Here is a 23,628-nt window from a genome sequence, read left to right as displayed (position 1 = left end):
AGAGGGGGTACTTTGGGCAGGCTGGAGCACCCCCGGCCTTGGGTTCCCCACCCCTGCTACAGCACTACTGATAAAATTATGGGAGTGTTACAATCATTTCCCAGTTGTTTATTCCAAAAATATCTCATTTCTTTTCCTTACCACAGAAATATATATTTGATTCCCAATCCAGTAAGAGGTCGTTCCCCATTTTTCCTGTAATATTTACCACACCAAAAGTTACTGTAACCATCATTGTATTCCCTTGGGATACGTCTACACTAGCTCGTTAGTTCGAGCTAGGTAGGGTAATTAGGGCAGGCGGAGATGGAAATGAAGCCCGGAATTTAAATATCCCGTGCTTCATATGCATGTTCCCCGGGCGCCGCCATTTTTAAATCCCCCTTAATCCGAACTCCGTGCCCGCGGCTACACACAGCACAGAGTAGGTAGTTCAAATTAAAGATCCTAATTCAAACTACCGTTACTCTTACCGTTACTCGTTAAAGCATTTTAACATCCCTAGTCTGGTGTCCTGTTAATGTCAGTTGTGCAGGGTCAGACCAAGTATGCATGAAGGTGGGTGGCTATGAAATGTAACACAATGGAACACTGTTCATTGTAGCATCTGCCCTGGACTGCACCCTGAGTTTAGCTTCAACGCAGCTGCAGAGAGAGAAAATTGAAAAGGGAACAATGGTGCACTACAGACAAAAGCAGTGTTTTCGGCTGAGAGCGAGAGACAAAGAAAATAAATAGGGCCATCGTTTTTCTTGTTTCAAAACAGATTGACAAAGTATAATATGGGGCACAAACTGCCCTTAGACTTCCCGCTGCCACATACCCCCGGATAGCTCTGTGTGCCAAATCCTGCTCAACTCAGTTAAAGTGGACAGTCCCATTCCAGTTGGCTGCGTAAGTCAGATGTGACTCCATATGAATTTGTATAATGGAGGGCCCCAGTGAAACAGGGTGCTATGGAAATGAATGAGGTATAAAGGACAGGAGTAGTCCACTGGTCATTGGTGTTACATATCACACAGTGGCTGAGACACAGAGGATGTGAGTCTGCAACAGCCCCAGATACAAAGCCAGGTTCTTGAGCTCAGGCTGTAGCAGCTTCCTTTCTCCTTCCCATCATAAGTGCTGGAGGACCTTGGTTTGATTCTCCTGTCAGCCATGGATGGAGAGCCCTAACTGCCACACTACAGTAGAATCCCTGAGTTATGAACTGACTAATAAAACACACACCTAACTTGAAACCAGAAGTACACAAATCAGTCAGCAACCGACACAAACTGAAAAGCAACGCAGTACAGGCAGTCCCCGGGTTACGTACAAGATAGGGACTGTAGGTTTGTTCTTAGGTTGAATCTGTATGTAAGTTGGAACTGGCGTCCAGATTCAGACACTGCTGAAACTGACCGCCAGTTCTGACTTACATACAGATTCAACTTAAGAACCCCAAGTCAGCTGCTGCTGAAACTGATCAGCGGCTGATTCCAGGAAGCCTGGGGCAGAGCAACTCTGCCTGGGGCTTCCTGTAGTCAGTGCTGGTCAGTTTCAGCAGCGGCTGACTTGGGGACTCCTGGGGCAGAGCACCTAGGGTGCTGCTGGGTTGCTCCAGTAGCACCGCTCCTCGCTCCTTGGCGCTACTGGACCAACCCAGCAGCACCCCAGCTGCTCTGCCCCAGGTGTCCTGCTTCAGCCACTGATGAAACTGACCAGCAGCGGCTGAATCAGGACCTGGGGCAGAGCAGCTGGGGTGCTGCCCGGTTGGTCCAGTAGTGCCCAGAGCAGCGCTGCAGGACCAATTGGCAGCGCCCCAGCTGCTCTGCCCCAGGGTCCACAACAAAAGCCTGGTCTGCTGGGGGGGGGGGGCACACTAGCTGCACCCCCCCCCCCCAGCAGACCAGGGACACAGGGAGCAGAGCCGCAGCGGCAGCGGGGTGCCGTGCCTCTGAGGCTTTGCCAGAGGCGAGGGACCCCGCCGCTGCTGCGGCTTCAGTCCCAGTGCCTGTGGTCTGCTGGGGACGCTCCCCAGCAGACCACAGGCACTGGGACTGAAGCCGCAGCAGCGGCGGGTTCCCGCGCTTCTGAGGCTTTGCTTCTGAGGCTTTGCTCTGGGCGCTTCTGAGGCTTCGCGCTGCTGCGGCTTCAGTCCCGGTGCCCCTGGTCTGCTGGAGACGGTCTCCAGCAGACCAGGGGCACCGGGAGCAGCTTACGAACGGGGCAATCCGACACCTCGACCTCCGGGGCGAGAAAGCCCCGTTCATAAGTGCGGATCCGACATAAGTCGGATCCGTGTAAGTCGGGGACTGCCTGTACTGTGTTAAACATCTCCTATATGCGGAATCTCCATCACTGGAGAAAGTTAAGAGCAAGCTGGATAGATGTCTATCCAGGACAAACTAGATGGTGCTTGGTCCTGCCGTGAGGGCAGGGGACTGGACTTGATGACCTCTCAAAGTCCCTTCCAGTTCTAGTGTTCTATGACTTCATATATTTGAGAGTTTGTCTGTCTGAGAGTGAGCAAATCTGTCTGTCAGTTTGTTCAAGAACTCCTAAACGGAAAGAGCTAGGACCACCAAATTTGGTGAGCAGCCTCCTCTTATAATAATTTAAAGCTAGGTAAAGGATTGGTCATGCAGTGGGAGGGCTGAAGCTTCCCCCTGCCCCGATTCATATGGGGATGCATAAAAAGAACTCCTCTCAAATGGCAATAGGACCACCACATTTGGTACACAGCTTCCTCTTATCATAACTTAAAGTAAGCAAAGCTTTCCCTCCCTTTCCCCCGGTGTGTACAGGGATGAATAAAACCATAGAGAAAAGAGGCAGGCACCAGGCAGGTAAAAGGGCTTGCTGGTGCAACCCTCCCCATCCAGAACTGCCCAAGCTCCAAGCCTCCACCCTCCAGGTGCCCTTTAGGCAGGGTGAGGTGGCTGCAGCCTCCCCCCACATTTGGACAGGAACGTTGTTGGATGTTCCCCTTTGTTGGAGAGCAAAGGAAGAGTACAGAGTTTGCTCTATTCCTCACTCTGGCTGGGAAGTGCAGGAGGCAGATGAACCTGAACATGCCCTGGCTGGGAGACATGCACCTCTCCCCTGGCTGTTTCCACTGGAGCTGCAGCAGCCACGACGAGGCGCTTCTCACCTGGCCCCAAGCTGCTGTAGTGAGAGAGGGCTGAGGTAGTCCTCTCCTTCTGGAGCAGCCTGCATCCTGAACCCTTCATCCCCAGCTCCTTCCCAGACCAACAATTCACATGAAGAAAAACACAAATTAATTGAGTGAAGGACCTGAGCAACATTGTGTAAATCTTCAGGTAAACTACTAAAAAAAAAGAAAGGAAAAACAGAAGTTTCAAAGCTGCATTTGTCAATACTCAGCTGAAAGCTTTTGAAAGATACAACCATGTTCTGTTCAGAGTTACGGACCACCTCCATTCTCAAAGTGTTTGTAACTCAGCAATTCTATTATAGGTTGTGCTTTGACTCTTCTTCAGAGCAAGACCCTTGCTCTCCCTTCTCACCCTGTATTTCAAAGCTTCTTACTACCTAAGCACCTTCTAGGAGAAAGCAGTATGACCCCCGGCAGCATCCCATCTTCAGGAAAATCCACCAAGTGACTGTGGGGAACAATGAGGCCCTTTTGACCTAAACAGCCTACAGCTTCCCTCTCCCAAGCTGTCCAGTCTCTGCATGTTTACATGTTGATTCCTTCCCCTTAGGGCAGCTATCTATGGGGCCCTAGGCAGGCAGATGACACCTCACTCTCATACGGGAGAGCGTGGGCCCACTGTTTGTATCTTCCCACTTTTTTTTTATTCTCATCCGTGAGTTTTTCATTCACTTCTGTGAAATTTTTATTGAAATGAGAGGTCTCACAATGGAATCGTCCACTTCAAAATAATTGCATACGTGGATACATCAAAAAATGAACCACAAGGCCCACTTATGTGAAGGAAAGAGGCAGAGAAACTGAATTCCACTCCACATTCACTGATCCACCAGGCACAGTATTTATAATGTGATTTAGCTAGTGACTTTCCAGAAGCTATTTGTGACAAAGTGAAAGACACTGTGTGTACTCTGGCTATTTACAGGGCTTCATGCCATACCGTTGTAACCAGAAAAACCTGAGTCAACTGAGTAGGTTTGTTCCTCATGTACCATCTTAGTGATATTATGATATTATATTGGGGTAGAAGCTTAGAGCCTTTGAGCAGAAGTCCCAAGCACTTTAGCCACCTGAAAGAAAAAGTCAGCCCCTGCCAGAAAGAGACACAATCTTAGGGTGTCTCTAGACTACAGGGTTTTGTCAACAAAAGTGGCCTTTTGTTGACAAAACTATACCTGCGTCTACACTACTGCCAAGTTCTGTCGACATAACGTCGACAGAACTCGGCAGCGTTGTCGATGGCGGTAAACCTTATTATACGAGGAATAACGCCTTTTGTCGACAGAGTTCCTTCGACAGAAGGTGTTATTGTATCTACACTGTCCTTTGTGTCTACACTCTCATGTCGACAAAGCCACTTGCTTTGTCAACAGAAGTGGATGTAGTCTAGACGCTCTTTGTCGATAGAAGCTTTGTTGACAGTATGGGTGTGTCTAAACTACATGGCTCCATTGATGGAGCCATGTAGATTAGGCTGATCGGCAAAGGGAAATGAAGCCGTGATTTAAATAATCGTGGCTTCATTTACATTTAAATGGCTGCCGCGCTGAGCCAACAAACAGCTGATCAGCTGTTTGTTGGCTCAGCGCGGCAGCCATTTAAATGTAAATGAAGCCGCGATTATTTAAATCGCGGCTTCATTTCCCTTTGCCAAACAAACAAATCTACATGGCTCCTTCGACGGAGCCATGTAGTTTAGACATACCCTATCTGTCAACAAAGCCTCTGTCGACAAAAGCCTGTAGTCTAGAAGTACCCTTAGTGCCTAAGGAGAGATGGCAGGTGCATGTAAACAAGCGCAGAGAGGATAAAGGTAAAGGAGAACAGGTTTGCAGTCAAGATCCCAATCTTGCAGTGGGTTCAAACCAATACTCTTTGCAGAATCAAAGAGATCCTGCTTCTAGAAGACGCAGAAAGGTTAAGAATAGACACTCTCCCTCTCTTCTTTAAGGAATAGCTCTTAGAAAGATACTTGCTCTCCTTATCCTTCACATATTGGAAATACACATTTTTGCCAGTACATAGAATCACAGAATACTAGGACTGGAAGGGACCTCAAGAGGTCATCGAGTCCAGTCCCCTGCCCCCACGGCAGGAACAAATACTGTCTAGACCATCCCTGATAGACATTTATCTAACCTACTCTTAACCTACACTTTATCTTACATAACTCAATGACATGGACTCAATATTGTTTAATTGATGCACCACGCCAGATGAATATGCAGCTGCACTCGGTCAGTCGGAAGACCAGGACCTGCTCCTTGGCTTACCCATTAAATGCAGCAGTGTGTGCTGAATGTTAACAGAAATGTCCAACAGAAACTAGACCTCTTCCAAGTCATATGTGCATGGAGTCGGTGGAAATCTCACATAGAAGCTTTGACTCCGCTACAATTTTCCAAACAAGTTGAATAAACTATGAGGTGTAGCATGAGCATAGGAGACACTTGGCCCCTCACGTCAGATCTTGGAGTAACACACAGCAGCTCCCTAGGAACTTCACCTTGTGTGCAACAACATGACCAATGTTACCTCTAATTTTTTTTCCCATCCAGGTGCAGAATAAATATTGTATGTGCACTGAGGCAAGTGCAAATGTGCACCACCAAAAGAAACAAAAACCCTAGCTGGGGGTGCTCCGCTAATTAGCAGAGCATTATCTGAATCTGCCCTGAATGACCACACAAGCACAAAACTTACAGGGAACACTGTCAATTACACCTTGAAAGCCTCATGGTCACAGTGAGGACAAAGTTCAGTTCCTCATGCTACAGAAGCATCAGCTCCTAGTGCTTACCCCAAAGGAGAATCTCTGCTAAGTGTGGGCAGGCTGTGACATGCAGACAAGCACTTCTGATCCATGCATTCCTGGGCAGTTGTATACATGCATGCTAGCCAGTGCAGTACAGTATAATAAAATCTACCAACATTTACTTAATCATGCATTACAGACTGCATGTCACAAGTGTTTGTGAATACAGGAGATAAAGAGGACTACTAGAAAACCCGACAGTCAGTATTGGCTGAACAGCCAACTGCTGCTCACCTGACCATTTCTCCAACCTTCTGCGGGGATGACTAAACAACTAAGTCAAGTATCACAGCTAGAAAACTATAAAAGGCAGGATCTGGCATTTATATACAGTGCCCTTCATCTCTAAGGAGACCTGAGCTTTACATACTATTGCATTCTTTGCATTCCATTCCAAGGGAAGGAGGATTTTGCTGCAGTTCTCACTGGAAGAAAGATCCTGCTATTATATGTAAGATAGTTACTGTATTATTAAAACCAGCAACTTCTGGAGCAGGAAGTCAGCAGCCAGGAGAATAAAACCCCCAAACAACGCTTTCACAGCCTGCATGAATTGAGGGGTATGGAGCACAGAAGAGAACCATTTTAGAGGCAGTTCAGTGGTAGTACCTTATGGGAATAGCTCCAGAGAGTTCTGCACTAACACGGGTTGATACAACCCGCAGCACACTGGTAGAATGAAATAAACAGAAATTTCCTTATTCCAATTCCTCAGGATGGTCAATCTGCAATCAGCCACTAGAGAAGCAAACCTGCACAATAATAAGAGTCCCTAGCATTGCAGGCCCTAAGGACAGCATTGGAAACGGAATAAAATTACATCCCTTGGATTTGGAAAAAGACAACCTGTGACTCATTCTCTAGGTGGGCCAAGATCATGTGTGCCATCAAGTGGATGAAACAGACTGAAACATGGGCCAGAGTGCCACACAGCAACCAGCGCTGCACTTTGGTAGCCCCAATGCCTTACTTCCAAGAAGAGCATTAGTAATGGTCCTGCTGGAGACCAGGCACTGCTCCCTCCAGAAAGCATGCAGAGTACTGCCAACGTGTAAGAGAGGGAGGTGAATCCAGGTTAGCACACAAGAAATAAGCAGGAAGTTTCAACTATAATGACAGGCTCCTGCACAGCACTTGATGAGAACTTGCTCTGCTATAAAGCATTACCCCAAGGTTCTCTCTGGAGACCCTTCACCTTTGTCAATTTTCATTACCCCAGCCCTCCGGCCAGGGCGCTCCTTGAAATTCAGTCCCTTTCCAGGAAGGGACAAAGTTCAGCAACGGGTTGACCCTCAGCAGGTTCTTCAGCCCCCTACTTGAACCCTTTAAATTATAGCCCTGTGTTTAGACTTCTCAACAAAACTTGTCCCCTTCTAAGAGTTGGACCTCTTTGCCAGTATGGTAGGGAAGACCTGGGCACCCATATGACTCCAGATCACAACTCAGGGACCTTACAAATAGAAGGCACATGCTACTCCCTTTAACCCTGTTGCTTCTGCTATTCCTTGGGCCTCTTCCCATGTAGCCCCTTTTCTTTACCTTTACCTCAGGGCTTTCTGTTATCTGCTTGGGTGGCTCTCTCTCAGGACTCTCTACCTCTAGAGTTCCACAACCTTCCATTCTTTCTCCTCCTCCTGGCTCCATCTAGCGACTGACCTCACTGCTCAGCCTCTGTAGCGTCTTTTATCTGAGACTGCTGTGCTCTGATTGGCTGCTTCCCTTCAGCCTTTCTAGGCACACCTGGAGGACCCACCTTCACTGCTCCTTTCCTGGGCAGAGTGTGGAAGGACGCAAAGTATCCAGCAGAATGCCCCAAAGAGCTGGTATACCCAGTCACAGGAACAAAGATTTACACTGTGTTCAGAATGTACGGTGCTGTTTCCTATCTAGTGGCAGGAAGACAAATTAGAAGGGTTAGTCCCTTGAGTTTCTGATGCCCAATACTTCCCTTAACTTCAAAGGACCACAGCTGCTTCACCTCTCTGAAGACATTATCCTGGATCACCCTGCAATTCTCTGCAAAGACTAATTTCAATGTCTTTTATTTACAAGAAAGAAAAAAAATACTGATTTTACCCAATTAAAAGGCCATACCGTTTAAAAAAAATAAAGGGGAAAATTAATATGAGTAAAACCAATTCCCCCTCTAAAGTGTTTAAATAAAATAAAGATTTTTTTTAAATCAATCAATAACAGGTAAGTTGTTCACCAGAAATGAAAAATCACTTGCCAAACAGTACTGCACAGTGGCATCTGGAACACAGCATTTTCTTCTACAATTGTAAGAGGAAATTGGCTGCTAAAGTAAAGGAAATATGGTAGTGTTATTTACTCTCTCAGAACATAGGGACTAGGGGTCACTGAGTGAAATTAATAGGCAGCAGGTTCAAACAAACAAAAGGAAGTATTTCTTCGCACACCATAAAGTCAAACTGTGGAACTCTTTCCCAAAAGATATTGTGGAGGTCAAGATTATAACACAGTTCCAGAAAGAATTAGATACATTCATGACAGAGAGGTCCATTGATGACAATTAGCCAGGATGGGCAGGGAAGATGTCCCTAGCCTGTTGGTCAGAAGCTGGGAATGGGTGACAGGGGATGGATCACTTCATGATTACCTGTTCTGATACTTCCCTCAGGGCACCTGACATCGACCACTATAGGAAAACAGGCTACTGGGCTAGATGGCCATTCTTATGTTCTTAAATTACTGTGACAACTTGTTGACAAAAACTGATTTTTCATAACAGCTATACAAGCATTTGTTCTAACCTCTCTTGAGTCCCAATGGAAGACTAATTAATAACAACCCCCAAAATGGAACTGGATTTTTAAAAGATTTTAGATTTATATTTCTACGTATCAAAATAGGTTTTTTCTACTAAACAGTGCCAGCTACCAATGCTAGGTGGTCATCAAGAATCCAAACATTAATTGCCATGAACAAAGAGAGCGTGTACCCTTCTGCATTAGCATGAAATTACAATATAAGACAACAAGCCATTTGATAATAGGAAAATCCTCTTAAGTTTCTAGTTTGAGTGTGTGTCTGTAGGGGTTTTGACTGTCAGCTGTCAGCCCTGAATAATAACAATCAGTAATTTTAGGGGTACACCTGCAACATGTATTTCTAAGTGTACCTGCAAAGTGTTTAGGGCCCCCTAAACATCTACACAGCAATTTTTTACTACAGTGCCCGAACCTCGCAAGCCGAAATAACCGGACCTAGGTTAGACACAGGTTTTTTATCACCGAGTAGATGTATCTTAAGTGCCTCATTGTTCACATCAATACACACTAAACACTAGTACACACACTCTAAACATAGAATGATTCTCCATAAACCGATAGCACTGTCCATCTCTCAACACACTGATTTTTATGAGCATTGGTTTGCGATAAACACACCGATTTCCTGCCTTTCCTAGAGCTATTTTTTAAGAGAAGTTTTGCAGCTCCATAGTAATCAGGAGACAGCATGTATATTGTGCTGGCTTCTATATAATCATACGCCTCCGGCTAGCAGCAAAGTAATAATTCAGAATAATATTTTGGGACATTATGTGTAATCTCAAAGCTCCTTGACCTTTAATCATTTGTTTTGCACTGATGAAATGTTCACTCTGCTTCATTCTTTACAGTGCTTCCTCTCTTGATTATGTGCTTGATATCCCTGCAGCATGTATAAAATGGATTAAATGCTGCAATTGATTTATCATCATCATAAACATGATCAGGTTCAGGTTCCTATTAAAGTTCTTCGTATTTTCTTCCGTGACCCATTCTTTCCAAGACATATCACGGCAAAAGAGGGCTCCCAAAATTATAATATTCTCTAGTCTTAAAAGAGGAAATCAAACCTAGCCAAAGACGTAGCACAGCTACGGTCAGGATATCCTCCTGTACATCACCCTGGGAGCTATGGTTTCACAGTAAACAGGTTTAATTAGAACGAGGACCAAAAATCAGCCCCTCTCATTATAGTGGGCTATTTTAGAATACTTTAGTAATAAGGCCAAGTATCCACTTATGGAGAAGTCCTATAGATTGGAGTGACGATGATACCAACAGGAAATTATTCTGCAAGTCGACAGAACTTGGTTCTGATCAGTAATCTCTGCACAGATTATTTTAACCCAGGCCATAGAATTCCAAAGCAAGAGTGTAATTCTCTATCAGTTTCTACAGCACTTGTACATTCTGTGCTGCACAACAGCTTGTGTAAGTGGTGTGTATTACATACAAGAGAGAGAAATGAGGGGCCTGATTCTGTTCAGTGGCTCCTGCCAGGCGCAGAGCACCTCCAGCTCCTATTGGTATCAATGAGCTTTGCAAGATTGGGACCAATATGCTCATTCTCTCTCATTGTTCAACATGAAGACAGGCACAGTTTGGGGTTGCCCACTTCAGCTGGCATTGGTCACATCCAGATCACCACCAGAGCATAATTATGAAGCAAAATCAGGGTCATAATTTTTGGCATTTCTTGGCTACAGCTTCGCTAATGTCGGGCTCCCTTTTATTGAAATACTGATTGTCATTACAGCTAAGTATATTTCCAACCCGGCAGGCAGTGATAACGGGGGTGGAGAGAGGAGGAGATAGCTCTGACGTCTCTATCTCTTCTTACTGCTGAAAAAAATATTAGTTACGTGGAAGTAGAAAGAGCTCTCTGCAGTCATTACATAGCAAACAGTTACCACTTGGCTTCAACTTACTTTTACCCCCTTCACAAACACAAACGCACTCACTTTCTCTCTCTCAGCATGATACAAGTGTGCATACTGGCACTGTGTCGCATTTTTATTTATGTGTATGCTAAACGAGGATTAATTTCCACAGCCACCTTTGTGATCTTTACCCTTTTTAAATGCACCCATAGTACGTTTTTTCTATATATATGTCCAGCGAGTTTCTTCCCCATTACACCTGAATACTAGAGATTTCTTTTAAGAGAGGAAGAACTGAGCATTTTTAAACTGTTTATTAATAACTGTGACAACCTTTGTGTTATTGCAATTATTTACTTTTATTTTAAAGCACACAACGCAAGTCTTTCAGTTACAGATTACCATCAGGTTTCCCCTCAGAACTAACACACACCTGTATATTTTAGACAATATGATCTGTGGAATATATTCTGCAGAGTGAGAAGGAAATGCATTGTTGCCTAGATTATTTGTTTCGGAGTGTTATTAATTGCTACGTCAACCTGTGCTTCGTTGCAACCCTTCACTTTTATTTTGAAGCACACAGCCTGAGTCGTTCATACTCGGATCACGTAGTGTCCCCTGATCACCCCATTTCTAACCTGTCTCACTGGACTATTACAGGGATTTATTATTTTTCACATGTTGGGGGTTGGAGAGAGAAGGTCTGGGGGGCAAAGATAGCAAAAAATGCTTGGGAAAACAGGCTTGGTTGAAATGACATTAAAAGCCTTTCAAACAAGAGAGCCAATAAACTAGAAATATGCATACATACGCAAAACTGCACGGATCAAGGGCAGAGTTTGCAAGCTACACAGATAATCTTACCTGGGTCTTTGCCGGGTCCTCCCTCAGAACAATCCTTCCGTCTCCCAGCAGGAAACAAGGTTGTGACTGTTGCTGTCGACGGAGCAGGTACAGAAAGGCAGTTGGCTGGTTGCAGTCCCTGCTGCTGAGCTCTGGCTTCTGTGAGGGCTGCTGCTCCTGGTACTGATGATGCTAAGGAGGAGGAGAATGAGTGAGGAGGAGGATGGTGATGGTGCTGATGCTGTTGCTATGGTTACTGAACTCCGCAGCACCACTCAGTGCAACAGCTGCTCCAGCTCCTGGTTCTTTCAGACACAGGCTGTGGCAGAGCTGGGAACCACAATAATAATCAATGTGCTCTCTTCTCGAGCACTCACTTTCTCCTGTGCTTTTGCTGCTGCTGCTACTAGCGTGGAGCAGGGTCCAGCACTCTGGCTCTGTGAACAGGTTTACCACTGCAATGCTGGGATGACCCCATCTCTCAGCATCGTTCTGGAGGCAGGTTACAGGGACAGTAATAGGAGCAGCAACAAAAGAGACTTAAAAGAAGGGCCTCAGACTGACATCTCAGGACATATCCCCAACCCTTTGCTAGAGGGGCAGTGAGGCGGAGGATAACAGGCAATTCCACAGAGCTTGGCTTATGGGCTTTGGAGTGCTGGTGCACCTGAGAGGAAACAGGTGGTCCGCAGAAGTGCCTGAAATACTGTGACAGAATGTGAAGCCTTTTAGAATTGGCAGAATGAAATTTTGACCCCAATTAGGTCAATGATAATTTTGGCATTGACTTAAATGAGGCAAGGGTTTCGCTCATGGGGTTTCTGCATTTTTATAATGAACTCTCAAAAGGGACAATTTTCCAGTTTTTTAATGCAAAGACAGGACAATTTTCTATGTAAACAAAGGCCCATTTTCAAGGAAAACACAGTTGGAAGCTGGACCTTTCCCCTCCCCCCCTTTAAATGAAAATAGATTTTATACAGAATATTCACATTAGTCACAAGTTCCTAATGAAAAGGAGAGCCCAGAGGTGGGCAAATACAGGCTCACGGGCTGGCCCCGGTTCCTCCGAGTTAGCCCCTGGTGAACTACTACCACCTGCACCTCCACTGTTATATTGCCCTCCCTTCCCTAGAGCAGAGACTAGAGAGATATTTGGGGTAAATATTCTTGCAGAATTCCACTAGAGAAAAGGAAGTTTGCCCTGCACTGGGACTCTGCAGGACTAGGAGGGGGAGAACTAAGGGGAATGGGATACCTCCTGGGTTTGGTTTCTAAGAAATATATATTTTAGGCTAGAGTTTTCCAAGCTTTATCTCTGCCAAAGTGCTATTTTTGAGAAGTTGCAGCAAAAGTCCTCTGAGCAATGGGAGAGGGAAGGGAGCAAAGTTACATAGTTTATGATTCATTTTATTTTTTTGTACACATTTGAACAGGGCCAGACTAACAACTGATGATGGTTGCAAGCTGAAATTGGATGGGGATGTGATCAATCCGTGTCTTTCCATGCTTTGGAAAAACAAATGAAATTAATTTTGCTGTGGTTTGCTAACCTTGCTAGCTACACAAGGGGGATATTTCAAAAGTTCACCCACCACTATAGGCCAACAGGCCAAATTGATGATATTGTTTTAATTTGTATTACTTGTATTAATTCTGTTAGTATAAGGTGGTCTAGACTAAGAAGAAATTGTTTCATTTGGTTAGCTGAGTATGATTAGAATTGTTTAGCCCTCTTCTGATCTGCTCTGTTCTGTAAGTTCCGTTCTTGAAATCATTCAGCTGTTTTCTGTGAAGGAAATGTAAGAAGATGTGGGATAAGGCATCAGCAAAAATGGTCTGTTTACATGGAGAGAGGAGAAAGAAAGAAGACACCAGGAAAAAGCGAACATCTTTATCCTGATGGCCAAACATTGCAGATTGGCGACCCTAACATGCTGATATTAATGCTGTACAACGTGACATATTGCATTGCCCCCTAAAAAAAGATCTAGTGTGCTCCTTACAAAACAATCTACTACCATGGGACTATGTCAGGAGGCACCCTGCCAAAGAGACACCACTGGTTAAGTACACAGAGTGGATACTCAAAAGGAGTTAGCACCTAACTTCTCTTCAGGCTCCTAACTCCCATTTTCCATGAAGGCTTCTTTTAGAGTATACAACTTCAATGAGATGCCTAACTCCCATAGATTTCAGTGGAATTCATGGCTCATATATACCTTTGAGGATCTTGGTCTTTCTGTCTGTACAGCCCCTTGTACAATGGGCCTTGATCCCAGTTGGATCCACTAGCTGCTGTGATGATACAAATAACAACAACAACATTATGCTGTGGCCACAGAGATGTTTCAGTGGGAGAAGCCCTTTCAGAATGCATGGTTATTAATTGCTATGGAAGTATATTACAGCCCCCTGCAGTGTGCTAGAAGGCAACTTGTAATACAAAGAAACAAAACATAGCCTGCCCCAATTTAATTTCACACATGATGTAACAAAGGGGCAATTAAAGAGGGGGCTAGAAGGGATAGAAAGGGGTCACAGCAATGAGATTACATGGTTTCTCAGCAAACGTGAATGTGTGTTCAGCAGGACTGAAGAAAATATAGCTGATTCACTTCTTTTAGGCTGGTGTGGTAAAAGTGGCCATTTAAAAGCATTTGATAACCTAGCCAGTTGGAGGGTAAAGTGAAGAGTGCCAGAAAAAAATCAGTAATTCATTCCTTTATACATTATTATTTATCAAACTACATATCATTTTACCTGAAATAGACTAAGCTAAAAGAACATTATTAAGCACTTCATCTAAAATAAAACCCTTAAAAGATAGGAGACTTAATTCGGACCCCCTCTGTACACACATTATGATACAGTCTTTAATTACACAATCACATTTTTCACCCCACAGGAACCCCAACCTCATGTAGTGTACAGGCGGGATGATACTCATTTAATAATCAGCTAATTTCATGTTTTGCTTTGTCCTCATTGCTCAGCGTGAGGCCCAATGGCTTGTGCAACGCACACTACTCAAACTCTGCTTTTCTATCTCCCTCTTCACTACAGTAACTGAGTTTTCACAAATATATTGTCACACCTGGTCATGAGATGAGTGCATCTCATCCCCATTCTGCAGAGGGAAACAGAATCACAGATTTGGACGTGTCTCTGCTCTTCATTGAAAGCATCAGGAAATAGGCACTCAGATAGCTCTGAGGATCTGGGCTGATGTGAATAGGGAAGCTAAATCACATTTCCAGAAATGACATAGGCATTTAGCCAGATCATTAAGCGTATTTAGGTACCTAAAGTGAAGCTTAGTGGAATTCTGAAGTGTGCCTAGACACCTAACTCCCACTGAAATCAGATCTCTGCTTCCCTTACCTCCTTCCCTGCACCCCAAGAGTGCTCAGTCTCCTTCCAGCTCCTCCTGCTACGTTCCCACTCCTCACCCCTTCAGCCTCCAGTCCCAGTTTCCCCTCCTCTCACGGCTCCTTATCCCAATCTACTTCCTCTGCCTGCCCCCTCTGGTCCCAGCAGGTCCGGCTCTTGCACCCCCTGCCCTTGAATCAAACACCTACCTCCTCCACACTGCCTGCGCATCACACAGTGTTGCTGAGAGCACAGAAAATACAGATTCCCTGCTCTCATTCCAGGCTGCTAGATTGGGACACAAAAGCTCAGAACTACAATTGCAGAGAAAGTGCTTCACTATAGTTTGGAGCATGCCAGTGTGGATGAAATCTTTGAGGGATTTAGCAGGTAAAAGCTAAGAAGTCCCTGCTGAGCACATGGGAGTTCCTTTTTCAGTGTTTTATATGGCCAGATTTAGACAGATTTTCATAGGCACATCCCTGAAACAAAGGCAACTCCCCTTCCAAATTTCAAGTCGTTGTTCCAAAACACCGATGCTCAAGAGCCTTCTAAGGAAAGGTTAGTAGCCTTTTTTTTTTTTTGAGATGCTAAACTTATTTTTTATACTATTTACATTCTTGAAAATAGCTGAATCATTTGGACTAAAATTTCCTCCCTCTTTCCGCTTAATCAGCTCCTGGCAGACACCCAGCACAGAAAATATTAGAGTAAATAATTATTATATTTGGGCAGAAATATAAGCAACTGGAAACAGGGGTTTATAATGGTAAATATTAGGCAACCTTAACAGGTGGCACTGCCAGCTCCACCTATAAGCTAGATTAATTCAGTACACAGGCAGGCGGGCTTGTTTCTTTAATTTTTTCTCCCACTGGTTTTTAACTGCTTTTTATGTTTGACAATGCAAAATATTAATTGGCATGTTATAATTATATTGCTTTTCCCTCAAGTAGAGGTTTGTATATAAAGACTTCAAACATACTTTGGAAATATTTCTTTATTAAACCTCATAACACACCCTTACAGGGTAAGCAACTTGTATTATATGAATTTACCATTGCATAAACTGAGGCAGAGTGAGGTTAACTGATTTCCCTGTGTCACCAGCGGAGATTATGTTAAAGGGAAGAAAAAAAATAACAGCAAATCACCAGGAAATCCAATGTAATTATAAATCTTCTTGAAATATATTATTCAGCCACTAGTTGTCCAGTTGCATTAACCAAAGAACGGTAAACAAACAACACAAAGCTGGAACTCAAGGTGTGTGGTGGTCTCTTTACACGCAAATGTATTTTTTTTTAAATAAACCTCATATTTGAAGACTGTTTCCATATACTGACAAATTTAGGAATCCTGATACCTACTCCTCATGCTTTAATCACTGGATAATACCTCTTTACCTTATATTATTATAAATAACCAATAAAGAGATATAGAAAATTTCTGCAGGAAAACAAAATACACCTGCCAAAAAAAATCATATATTTTAGGAAAGTCCAGAAATCATTTAAGTGTGGGACATTAACATAGCAGGTTTTTCTACTTAGAGGACTTGCTAGTGGACATTATTTTATCTGCCATTGTTATTTGCAGTGTTGTAGTAGCCATGTTGGTGGTGGAATATTAGACTGACAAGGTGGGTGAGGTAATACCTTTTATGGGACCAACTTCTGTTTGTGAAAGAGACAAGCTTTCAGGCTCACACTATTTTATCACCTGAGACAAGGTCAACATCCACTACTTGTCCATTAAACTCTCTCTGGGGCACGCCCAACACCAGCATCAATTTCCTGGATGCGATGATCAGGCTTAGCAATACACCCCTACAGACAACTACACAGAAGAAACCCCTGGATCACAGCACCTACCTTCATAGATCTAGTAACCACCTCAAAAACACACCAAGAAATCAATTATCTACAACCAGGCATTTAAATTCCACAGAACATGCTCCAAGGAGAAAGTCCAAGGATACACGCCTTAACCCACTCAAGCCCATCTTTACCAAACAAGGATGCTCCACCAGAAAAGTAGATGTCATCGTGAAGCAGTTCCACCAAATACCTTACAAGAACCTGCCACACACAGAAATAAAATCCCTTTCTACCACACACCCACAGTTATCACTACTAGCTCATATTAGAACCTATCTCATCAAACAACTACAACTCATACTCAGTGAGGATCCCCCATCCTGAAATAAATCTTTCCTGAACCCCTGCTTTTGGCTTTCAGATAACCCCTCAAACTCATCATCAGAAGCAAGCTTCCCAAAGACCAGGACTTCCCAACTCTAAGCAGCACCATACTCTGCTAGAACAACCTGCAGACAGATCTCCCACTGCTACAATGATCACCACCTGCCCCCAACACACCTTTCAAGATCCATGGATCTTACACTTGCCTGTCACAACAGTGATGTCCCTTGTCCTGTGCACTAAATGCTCCAATAACCACTTTGTGGCTCACACCAGATAATAACTGCACTCTCGAATGAACTCACAGAGGAAAACGATAAAAGACAAAAGCACCCAATCACACCTGTAACTTTAAAAACAACAAGAAGTCCTGTGGCACCTTAGAGATTAACAAATATATATATATATATATAGTATCATGAGCTTCCATGGGCAAAACCCACTCCTTCAGATGAGCTGGAGTGGAGAAAATACAGGGGGACTGTCACGTTACTGGATTTTATGGGGATCAGACAGGTTGCTGCTGCACCCAAGGGGGTGGCGGAGGCGGCTGTACAAAGGGGGCCAAGTGAGATGTCAAATGAAAGCTCATGTTCTACTGATTTTATGTGTGTTATTAATGTAATTGTGTGATATTGATATGTGGAGTTATAAATATGTACTCAATATTAATGCTGGAAGATTCTCTGTCTGACACAGAGCAATGGGCCAGGAATGTCCAGTCAGTGACTATGCTAATTAGCAAGGCTACAGGGACAAAGCTATTAGGGAGGCTAATACATACCTGAGGAATGTGTCCATAACCTGCAAACCAGCCAATATCATGACTGCTGGCTTGGGACACAAGGATAAGTCACTGGGCCATATGACCTGCTTCAGCTTGGAAGATACCAGCGATGGATATAAAATGCCATGAAGCAGACTTCATCTTGCCTTCAATTCTGCTACTGCTTCCAGATGCAGCCTTGCGAGGAACAGTGAGCTGGGAAGAATCGTTGGCTCATCCTGACATAAGATGTACATCAGAGACTTTTAAGATAGCAGTTTGTAACACCTCTGCTGAGAGCCTGCATCGAGAACTTAGTGATTCGATGCATGTAATGTATTCTCATTAACAACCTTACTGTCATGCTTTTCTTCCTTTTATTAATTAACCTTTAGATTTTAGATTCTAAAGGATTGACCCAGTGTGCTTTTGTAGGTAAGATCCAAAGCGTAAATTGACCAAGGATTTGTGCCTGGTTCTTTGGAACTGGAAAAACCCTTTTGGGGTAGGTGAGATTGGGTCCTATAACCCCTCACATGTGTGTTAGGCCCGGGTCTGATTGTGGCATAGAGAGAGCTGGGATGTCTGAGGGGTTTTGCATGCAAGGCTTCCTGCTGGTCGGATTGGCAGCAGAAGTGCTCGGTGTGACTGGTTTGTGGCTTATTTGGGAAGGGTCTCCAGTCAGGGGCTGTAAGGAGCCCTGAGTTTAAGCAATTCACTCTGAGCGGATGCCCTCAGAGGCGCCCAGACCTGGCCCAGTCTGTCACAGGGACCCAGAATTTAAAACAGAAAGGCTGCATCTAGACTAGCAAGTTTTTCCGCAAAAGCATCTGCTTTTGCGGAAAAACTTGCCAGCTGTCTACACTGGTCGCTTGAATTTCCACAAGAACACTGACGATCTCATGTAAGAAATCAGTGCTTCTTGAAGAAATACTATGTTGCTCCTGTACGGGCAAAAGTCCTTTTGTGCAAAAGCTTTTGCACAAAAGGGCCAGTGTAGACAGCTCAGATTTGTTTTGCGCAAAAAAGCCCTGATCGCGAAAATGGTGATCGGGACTTTTTTGTGCAAAAGCGCATCTAGATTGGCACGGGCGCTTTTCTGCAAAAAGTGCTTTTGCGGAAAAGCGTCCATGCCAATCTATATGCTCTTTTCCGCAAATGCATTTAACGGAAAACTTTTCCATTAAAAGCATTTACAGAAAATCATGCCAGTCTAGACGTAGCCAAAAAGAAGAGAGAGAGGGGGAAAGTGCCTCTCATTCGTAGTGCTGGTGCTAATGAGGCTAATTGAGTGGGCTGGAAGTATCCCATACTTAGCTTTTGATGTCAATGAGGTATTAAATTTAAGAAGGGCTGGTTTTATAATGGGCCATCCAGTTCAGGTCTTTGTTTAGGCCCAGGGAAACAGTGTCAAATTTTTGTGTATGAAGGCCAATTCAGCACTCTCTCTCTCTCTAACTGGCTTGTGAAATTCCTTTGTAGAAGAATGGCTGCTTTTAAATCCAGGGTTGAGTGCCCAGGTGTACTGAATGTATGATTTGTCACAACAATCTGCAATCCATTAACACTTCCTCCCAGGTGCTTACCCCTTCTCCTTGCTTTCCTCCTTGTGACAGGAAGGGTGTTAATAAGACACTTTACCTTGAATGGCCCCTTGAAATGTGTTAACTGCTTATGCTACACAATCTGTTCCACCTTTCCAGCTTCTGTGTAAACTGGATAACTTGTCTCTCCCTCACCAACAGAAGTTGGCCCAATAAAAGATACTCCCTCACCCTCCTTATCTCTCTAATATCCTGGGGCCAACACCGCTACAGCAACACTGCATATTTTATCTCCTCTTTAAGTGGGCTTTATGGAGCTGTGGACATGTAGCCCAGCATAGCACCATATGGTGAGAGGAATGTGATAAGGTAGTGTTTCAAGAAGGCAAATGGGGACACTGCAAGAGGAGTCTGGTTTGTTTCTTCCCTCTTTCTTCTCTCTTCTCCTTTTCTGCCAGCAACTGGTGTTGGGAGTCCCCTCGCCTGTTCCTGGCCAGTTGAGGCCAAACTGGCAAGTTTATAAATAGTTTTAAAAAAAACCCAGAAGTTAAACAAACAAACAAACTGAGTGTAAGGGGACTGTCGGTCCCTTACTAAAACTCGGTGGGGTTTTGGTTGCTTAGCTCTCAGGATCAAAAACAAGGAGATCAGGATGCTGACACTGACCACCCCCAGAAACAATGGGAAGAGTCCAGCACTCCAGGTCAGCCTGATTGACAGGGTGGGCAGCCCAATGAGGGAGTGAAGAGTCTGGGAAGAGACCAGTCCTCCATCGTGAGCTGGGTTTGCCTGGGTCAGACTGAGTGGGGCAGAGCTAAGGAGAGCAGAGCTGAGCTGGGAGGTGCAATACCAGCTAGAGCAGTTGTAACCCATGCACCTAATAGGGAGCTATCTCTTGAAGAGACCCCTGTGGGGGAGGTAGGAGTGAGTTGAGTGCTACTGTTGCTGGGCAGATTCAGCACTCCCCACAGAAGCTTCTGGAGTTGGGTCTAGTAGTTTGGGGTCAGACTTCATGAGCGAGCAGGCGGGGCAGGTGCTTTTCTAAGGCCTGTGTGCTCCTGGCTTAGCCTCTTCCAGCGTTGTTAACCCTGTACCAGGGATCACAGGCAATGCTACTTAGGCTACGTCTAGACTGCAAGCCTCTTGTGAAAAAGAGCGTCTAGACTGCAACCAGTACTTTCGAAAAAGCAAGCCGCTTTTTCGAAAGAGAGCACCCAGGCAGGAGGAAGAAGAGGGAGGCTTCCTCCACCCCCTCCCTAACCCCCCGGGGACAAGATTTAGTGAGCGATAGAACCGCGGCTAGACTGCCGCTTTTCATTGCCAAAGCTCCGTGCCGACAAAAAGCGGCGGCCATTGTTATGTTAACGAAGCACGAGAGATTTAAATCCCTGCTTCATTAGCAATTTTGGTATGTCTAATTTACATCCCTCTGGTGACAGAGGGATGTAGTCTAGACATACCCCAACTGAGGATTCCCTACGAGCCAGTGGAGAGATCTTTCAGACTCAGCACCTGGCGCAGATTTGATATTGGAGGCACAAACTGAGACGTTGGTGAACTAAATCTCAGCGTGTTGGAGCTCTCAGTCTTTTCTTACTGTGCTAGTGTGGATTTCTCTTTACTGATGTTTACTGTAACTATGGACATTATTTGTGGGTTATAAAATAGCTGTGTTCTGGTGTAAGAATTAGATTTCATAAGATTTTATAAAGTTATTTTTAATTCAATTCATCACTTTAGTTTCTTTTGGAACTTCGATGTAGGGAGGCTGACGCTAGGCAATCCTGGCTGAAATTCCTTGGACTGAACGCTGGGTCTCCAGGACTGCTGTGGGGGTGGGGGTTTCTCTTAGACCCTGGAGAAGGGCAGTGAAGTCCAGCCCACCCAAGGTTACACAGTGGCCACCAACCTTTTTAACCATAAGCTCATTTTTCAATTGAAGTATAATGTCAGATCTACCTCAACCCCAAATGCCCTTGCTCCATTTCCTTCCCACCCCTTCTTTGAGGCCCTGCCCCTGCTCAACCACTTCTCCGAGGCCTCACCCTGCTCACTCCATCCCCCTTCCTCCCCCATCCTTACTCACTTTCACCAGGCTGGGGTAGGGGGTTGGGGTGTAGACTCCGGTCTTGGGCCAAGGGGTTTGGAGTGTGGGAGGAGCTCTGGGCTTAGCCCAGGTCAGGGGATTGGGGTCCAGGAGGGGTTCGGGGTACAAGCTCCAGGAAGGAGTTTGGGTTCAGGGAGACTCACGTCTGGAGCAAGAGGTTGGGTGTAGGAGGTTCAGGGCTGGGACAGGGGTTCAGGAAGCAGATGCTGGTTAGGCACCATTTAACTGAGATGGCTTCCAGGTGGTGGAGCAGTGGGTTAAGGCAAGCTCTCTTTGTGGAGGTGGGGTACAGAAGTGCGGGGAGGAGGGACACTCTGACATCAGTGCTCCCCCTCTTCTCACTCCCACACCCTGCACAGCAAGCAGGAGACTTCCATGGGGGCAGCTTCAAGGCAGAGAGCAGGAGCAGCATGATGGCAGGTGGAAGGGCAGCTGAAGTGCCAGTGCTTGATAGCTTCCTGACCAAACCAGTCAGGATTACCTGTCAGAGGCTCTAAGATCTACTGGTAGATCCTGATCTACTGGTTGGTGACCATTGAGCTAGAAAGAGTCAGACATAGCCCAGCAGCTGAGTCATGCTAGGAGTGAGGCTGCAGCCAGAGATCCTGAGCCACAGCGCAGAGAGCAGAGGGACTTCACCAGCTAAGAGGCCTTGCAGGGTGAGACTGGGGAGGGGCTGATACTGGGGAGAACCGTCCTGCCTCCCAGAGCAAGTGCCAGACCCACAGCATCCCTCCACCACAGCCAGGACCTGAGGAGGAGGCCTGGGACCTACATGGAAGAGACTGTGACCTTATGCTCCAGAGAGACAGTGTGTGAGAGAGGTCTCCATGCTATAGAGCAGAGTGATGTGTTTTCCATTCACTTTTCCCACTTGTCCTTATTCTCACTTTTTTAAATCAATTGTATCTTGCATCTAGCTGCAGGTACTCATCAGTGAGTCAGGGAAGTGTTCAATATGAAAAGAGCACCCCGGAGCAGACACACCCTAGACCCTGCCATAGGTGACCACAACAATGTTAGGGTCAAGCCCCCAGGAATCCTGGGGCCAGCCTTGCTGGGGTTACAAGGATTCTGCCACATAGGAGGGTTGAAGGGGAACCCTTGAAGGCAGGCAGGCCTCTGGGTAAAGGAAGTGGGAGCAGGGACTTAGATCCTTTTGCTTGCTCATTTCATCCAGGTAGTGTAGAAGCCAGGACTGTTTCCCTCATAGCAGGACCAGTCCCTCACATGAGGAAAAGACAGCCCCTGGAAAGTAATGTGGACTGACTGGCTGAAACCAAAAGAGTGTGGGGCCAAGAGACAATAAAGCAGGACCTCAGCATCCAAGCACATCACTTCAAGGTAACCCACAAGCTAAAATGGGCAAGACCTGAAGGCCAGTTGGAGCCTTCTCACCAAACTAGATCTTCAGGAGAGATAATCTTAGTGGAACTGTCGCAAATGAAATCCACTTTTATGAGGTTTCAGAGTGAGATAAACATGCCCAATTCTTAATATTTCCTGTTTCTGCCATTCCTGCCTCTCAATGAATGAAACAAGTGCCAGCCCCACAATTCCCTTGCTACTGCTGTTGTACAGCAATTATGACATAATTACTATGTGTTTTAGTAAGTGCATACTGTGCAGCTCGGGGGAGAATTGGCCCCTCGGGAGGAGATTCTAACAGCCTTCTATGCTGGCATTACACAACGGATGCTTGTTCATTTCAGGCGAGCCCTTTGTTTGACGACTTCTTTAACTTTGTTTGTAATTTGCAGAGTGGAAACAAGCATTTATAAAATCCCCCGGATGATTGGGATGGGGAATCAGAGAAAATTGACTATTCAGCTGAAGAGATGGCATTTGGTATTATACTGCAATACAAACCAACTTGAAATATAATGACGTTTTTGAACTTCACTCAGTCCTTCCAAGAGCCAGTGGCCATCTACTTTTAAGTGTCACATTTGATTCCACATTTCAGTGACTGGTTTCTACCTCTCTGGAACTGTCTGACTCAAAGAATGTTTCTGCACAAAAGCTAAAGCCACTGTTGCGGTCTGTCTTCTCACCGGGTCAAAAAAGTCATCTGAAAAATGTGACATCACCTTCATTGCAGAACTGATGCCAGGAGAAGTCGAGTCCTTACTTCATATACAA

General features: G+C 45.1%; 1 protein-coding gene across 6 annotated transcripts in view; it reads right to left on the bottom strand.

Annotated features, from left to right (window-relative positions):
• FAM135B (family with sequence similarity 135 member B) overlaps window positions 1-23,628 on the bottom strand; it is a 388,356-nt gene that overhangs the window by 315,708 nt on the left and 49,020 nt on the right. For 4 of the 6 annotated variants that reach the window (XM_075920075.1, XM_075920080.1, XM_075920079.1 and 1 more), the window contains exon 2: window positions 11,515-11,685. The exons of 1 other annotated variant lie outside the window; for it this stretch is intronic. The gene's annotated coding sequence lies outside the window, so the exon portion shown is untranslated. Of the gene's footprint in view, window positions 1-11,514; window positions 11,686-13,715; window positions 13,792-23,628 lie in introns of all 6 variants that reach the window. One more of the 6 variants, XM_075920076.1, reaches the window with a different exon arrangement.

The sequence above is a fragment of the Pelodiscus sinensis genome, chromosome 2, assembly GCF_049634645.1.
Source record: "Pelodiscus sinensis isolate JC-2024 chromosome 2, ASM4963464v1, whole genome shotgun sequence".
Classification (NCBI taxonomy): domain Eukaryota; kingdom Metazoa; phylum Chordata; order Testudines; family Trionychidae; genus Pelodiscus; species Pelodiscus sinensis.
Note: the sequence above shows the minus strand (reverse complement) of the source record. Positions and strands in the feature narration are given on the sequence as shown.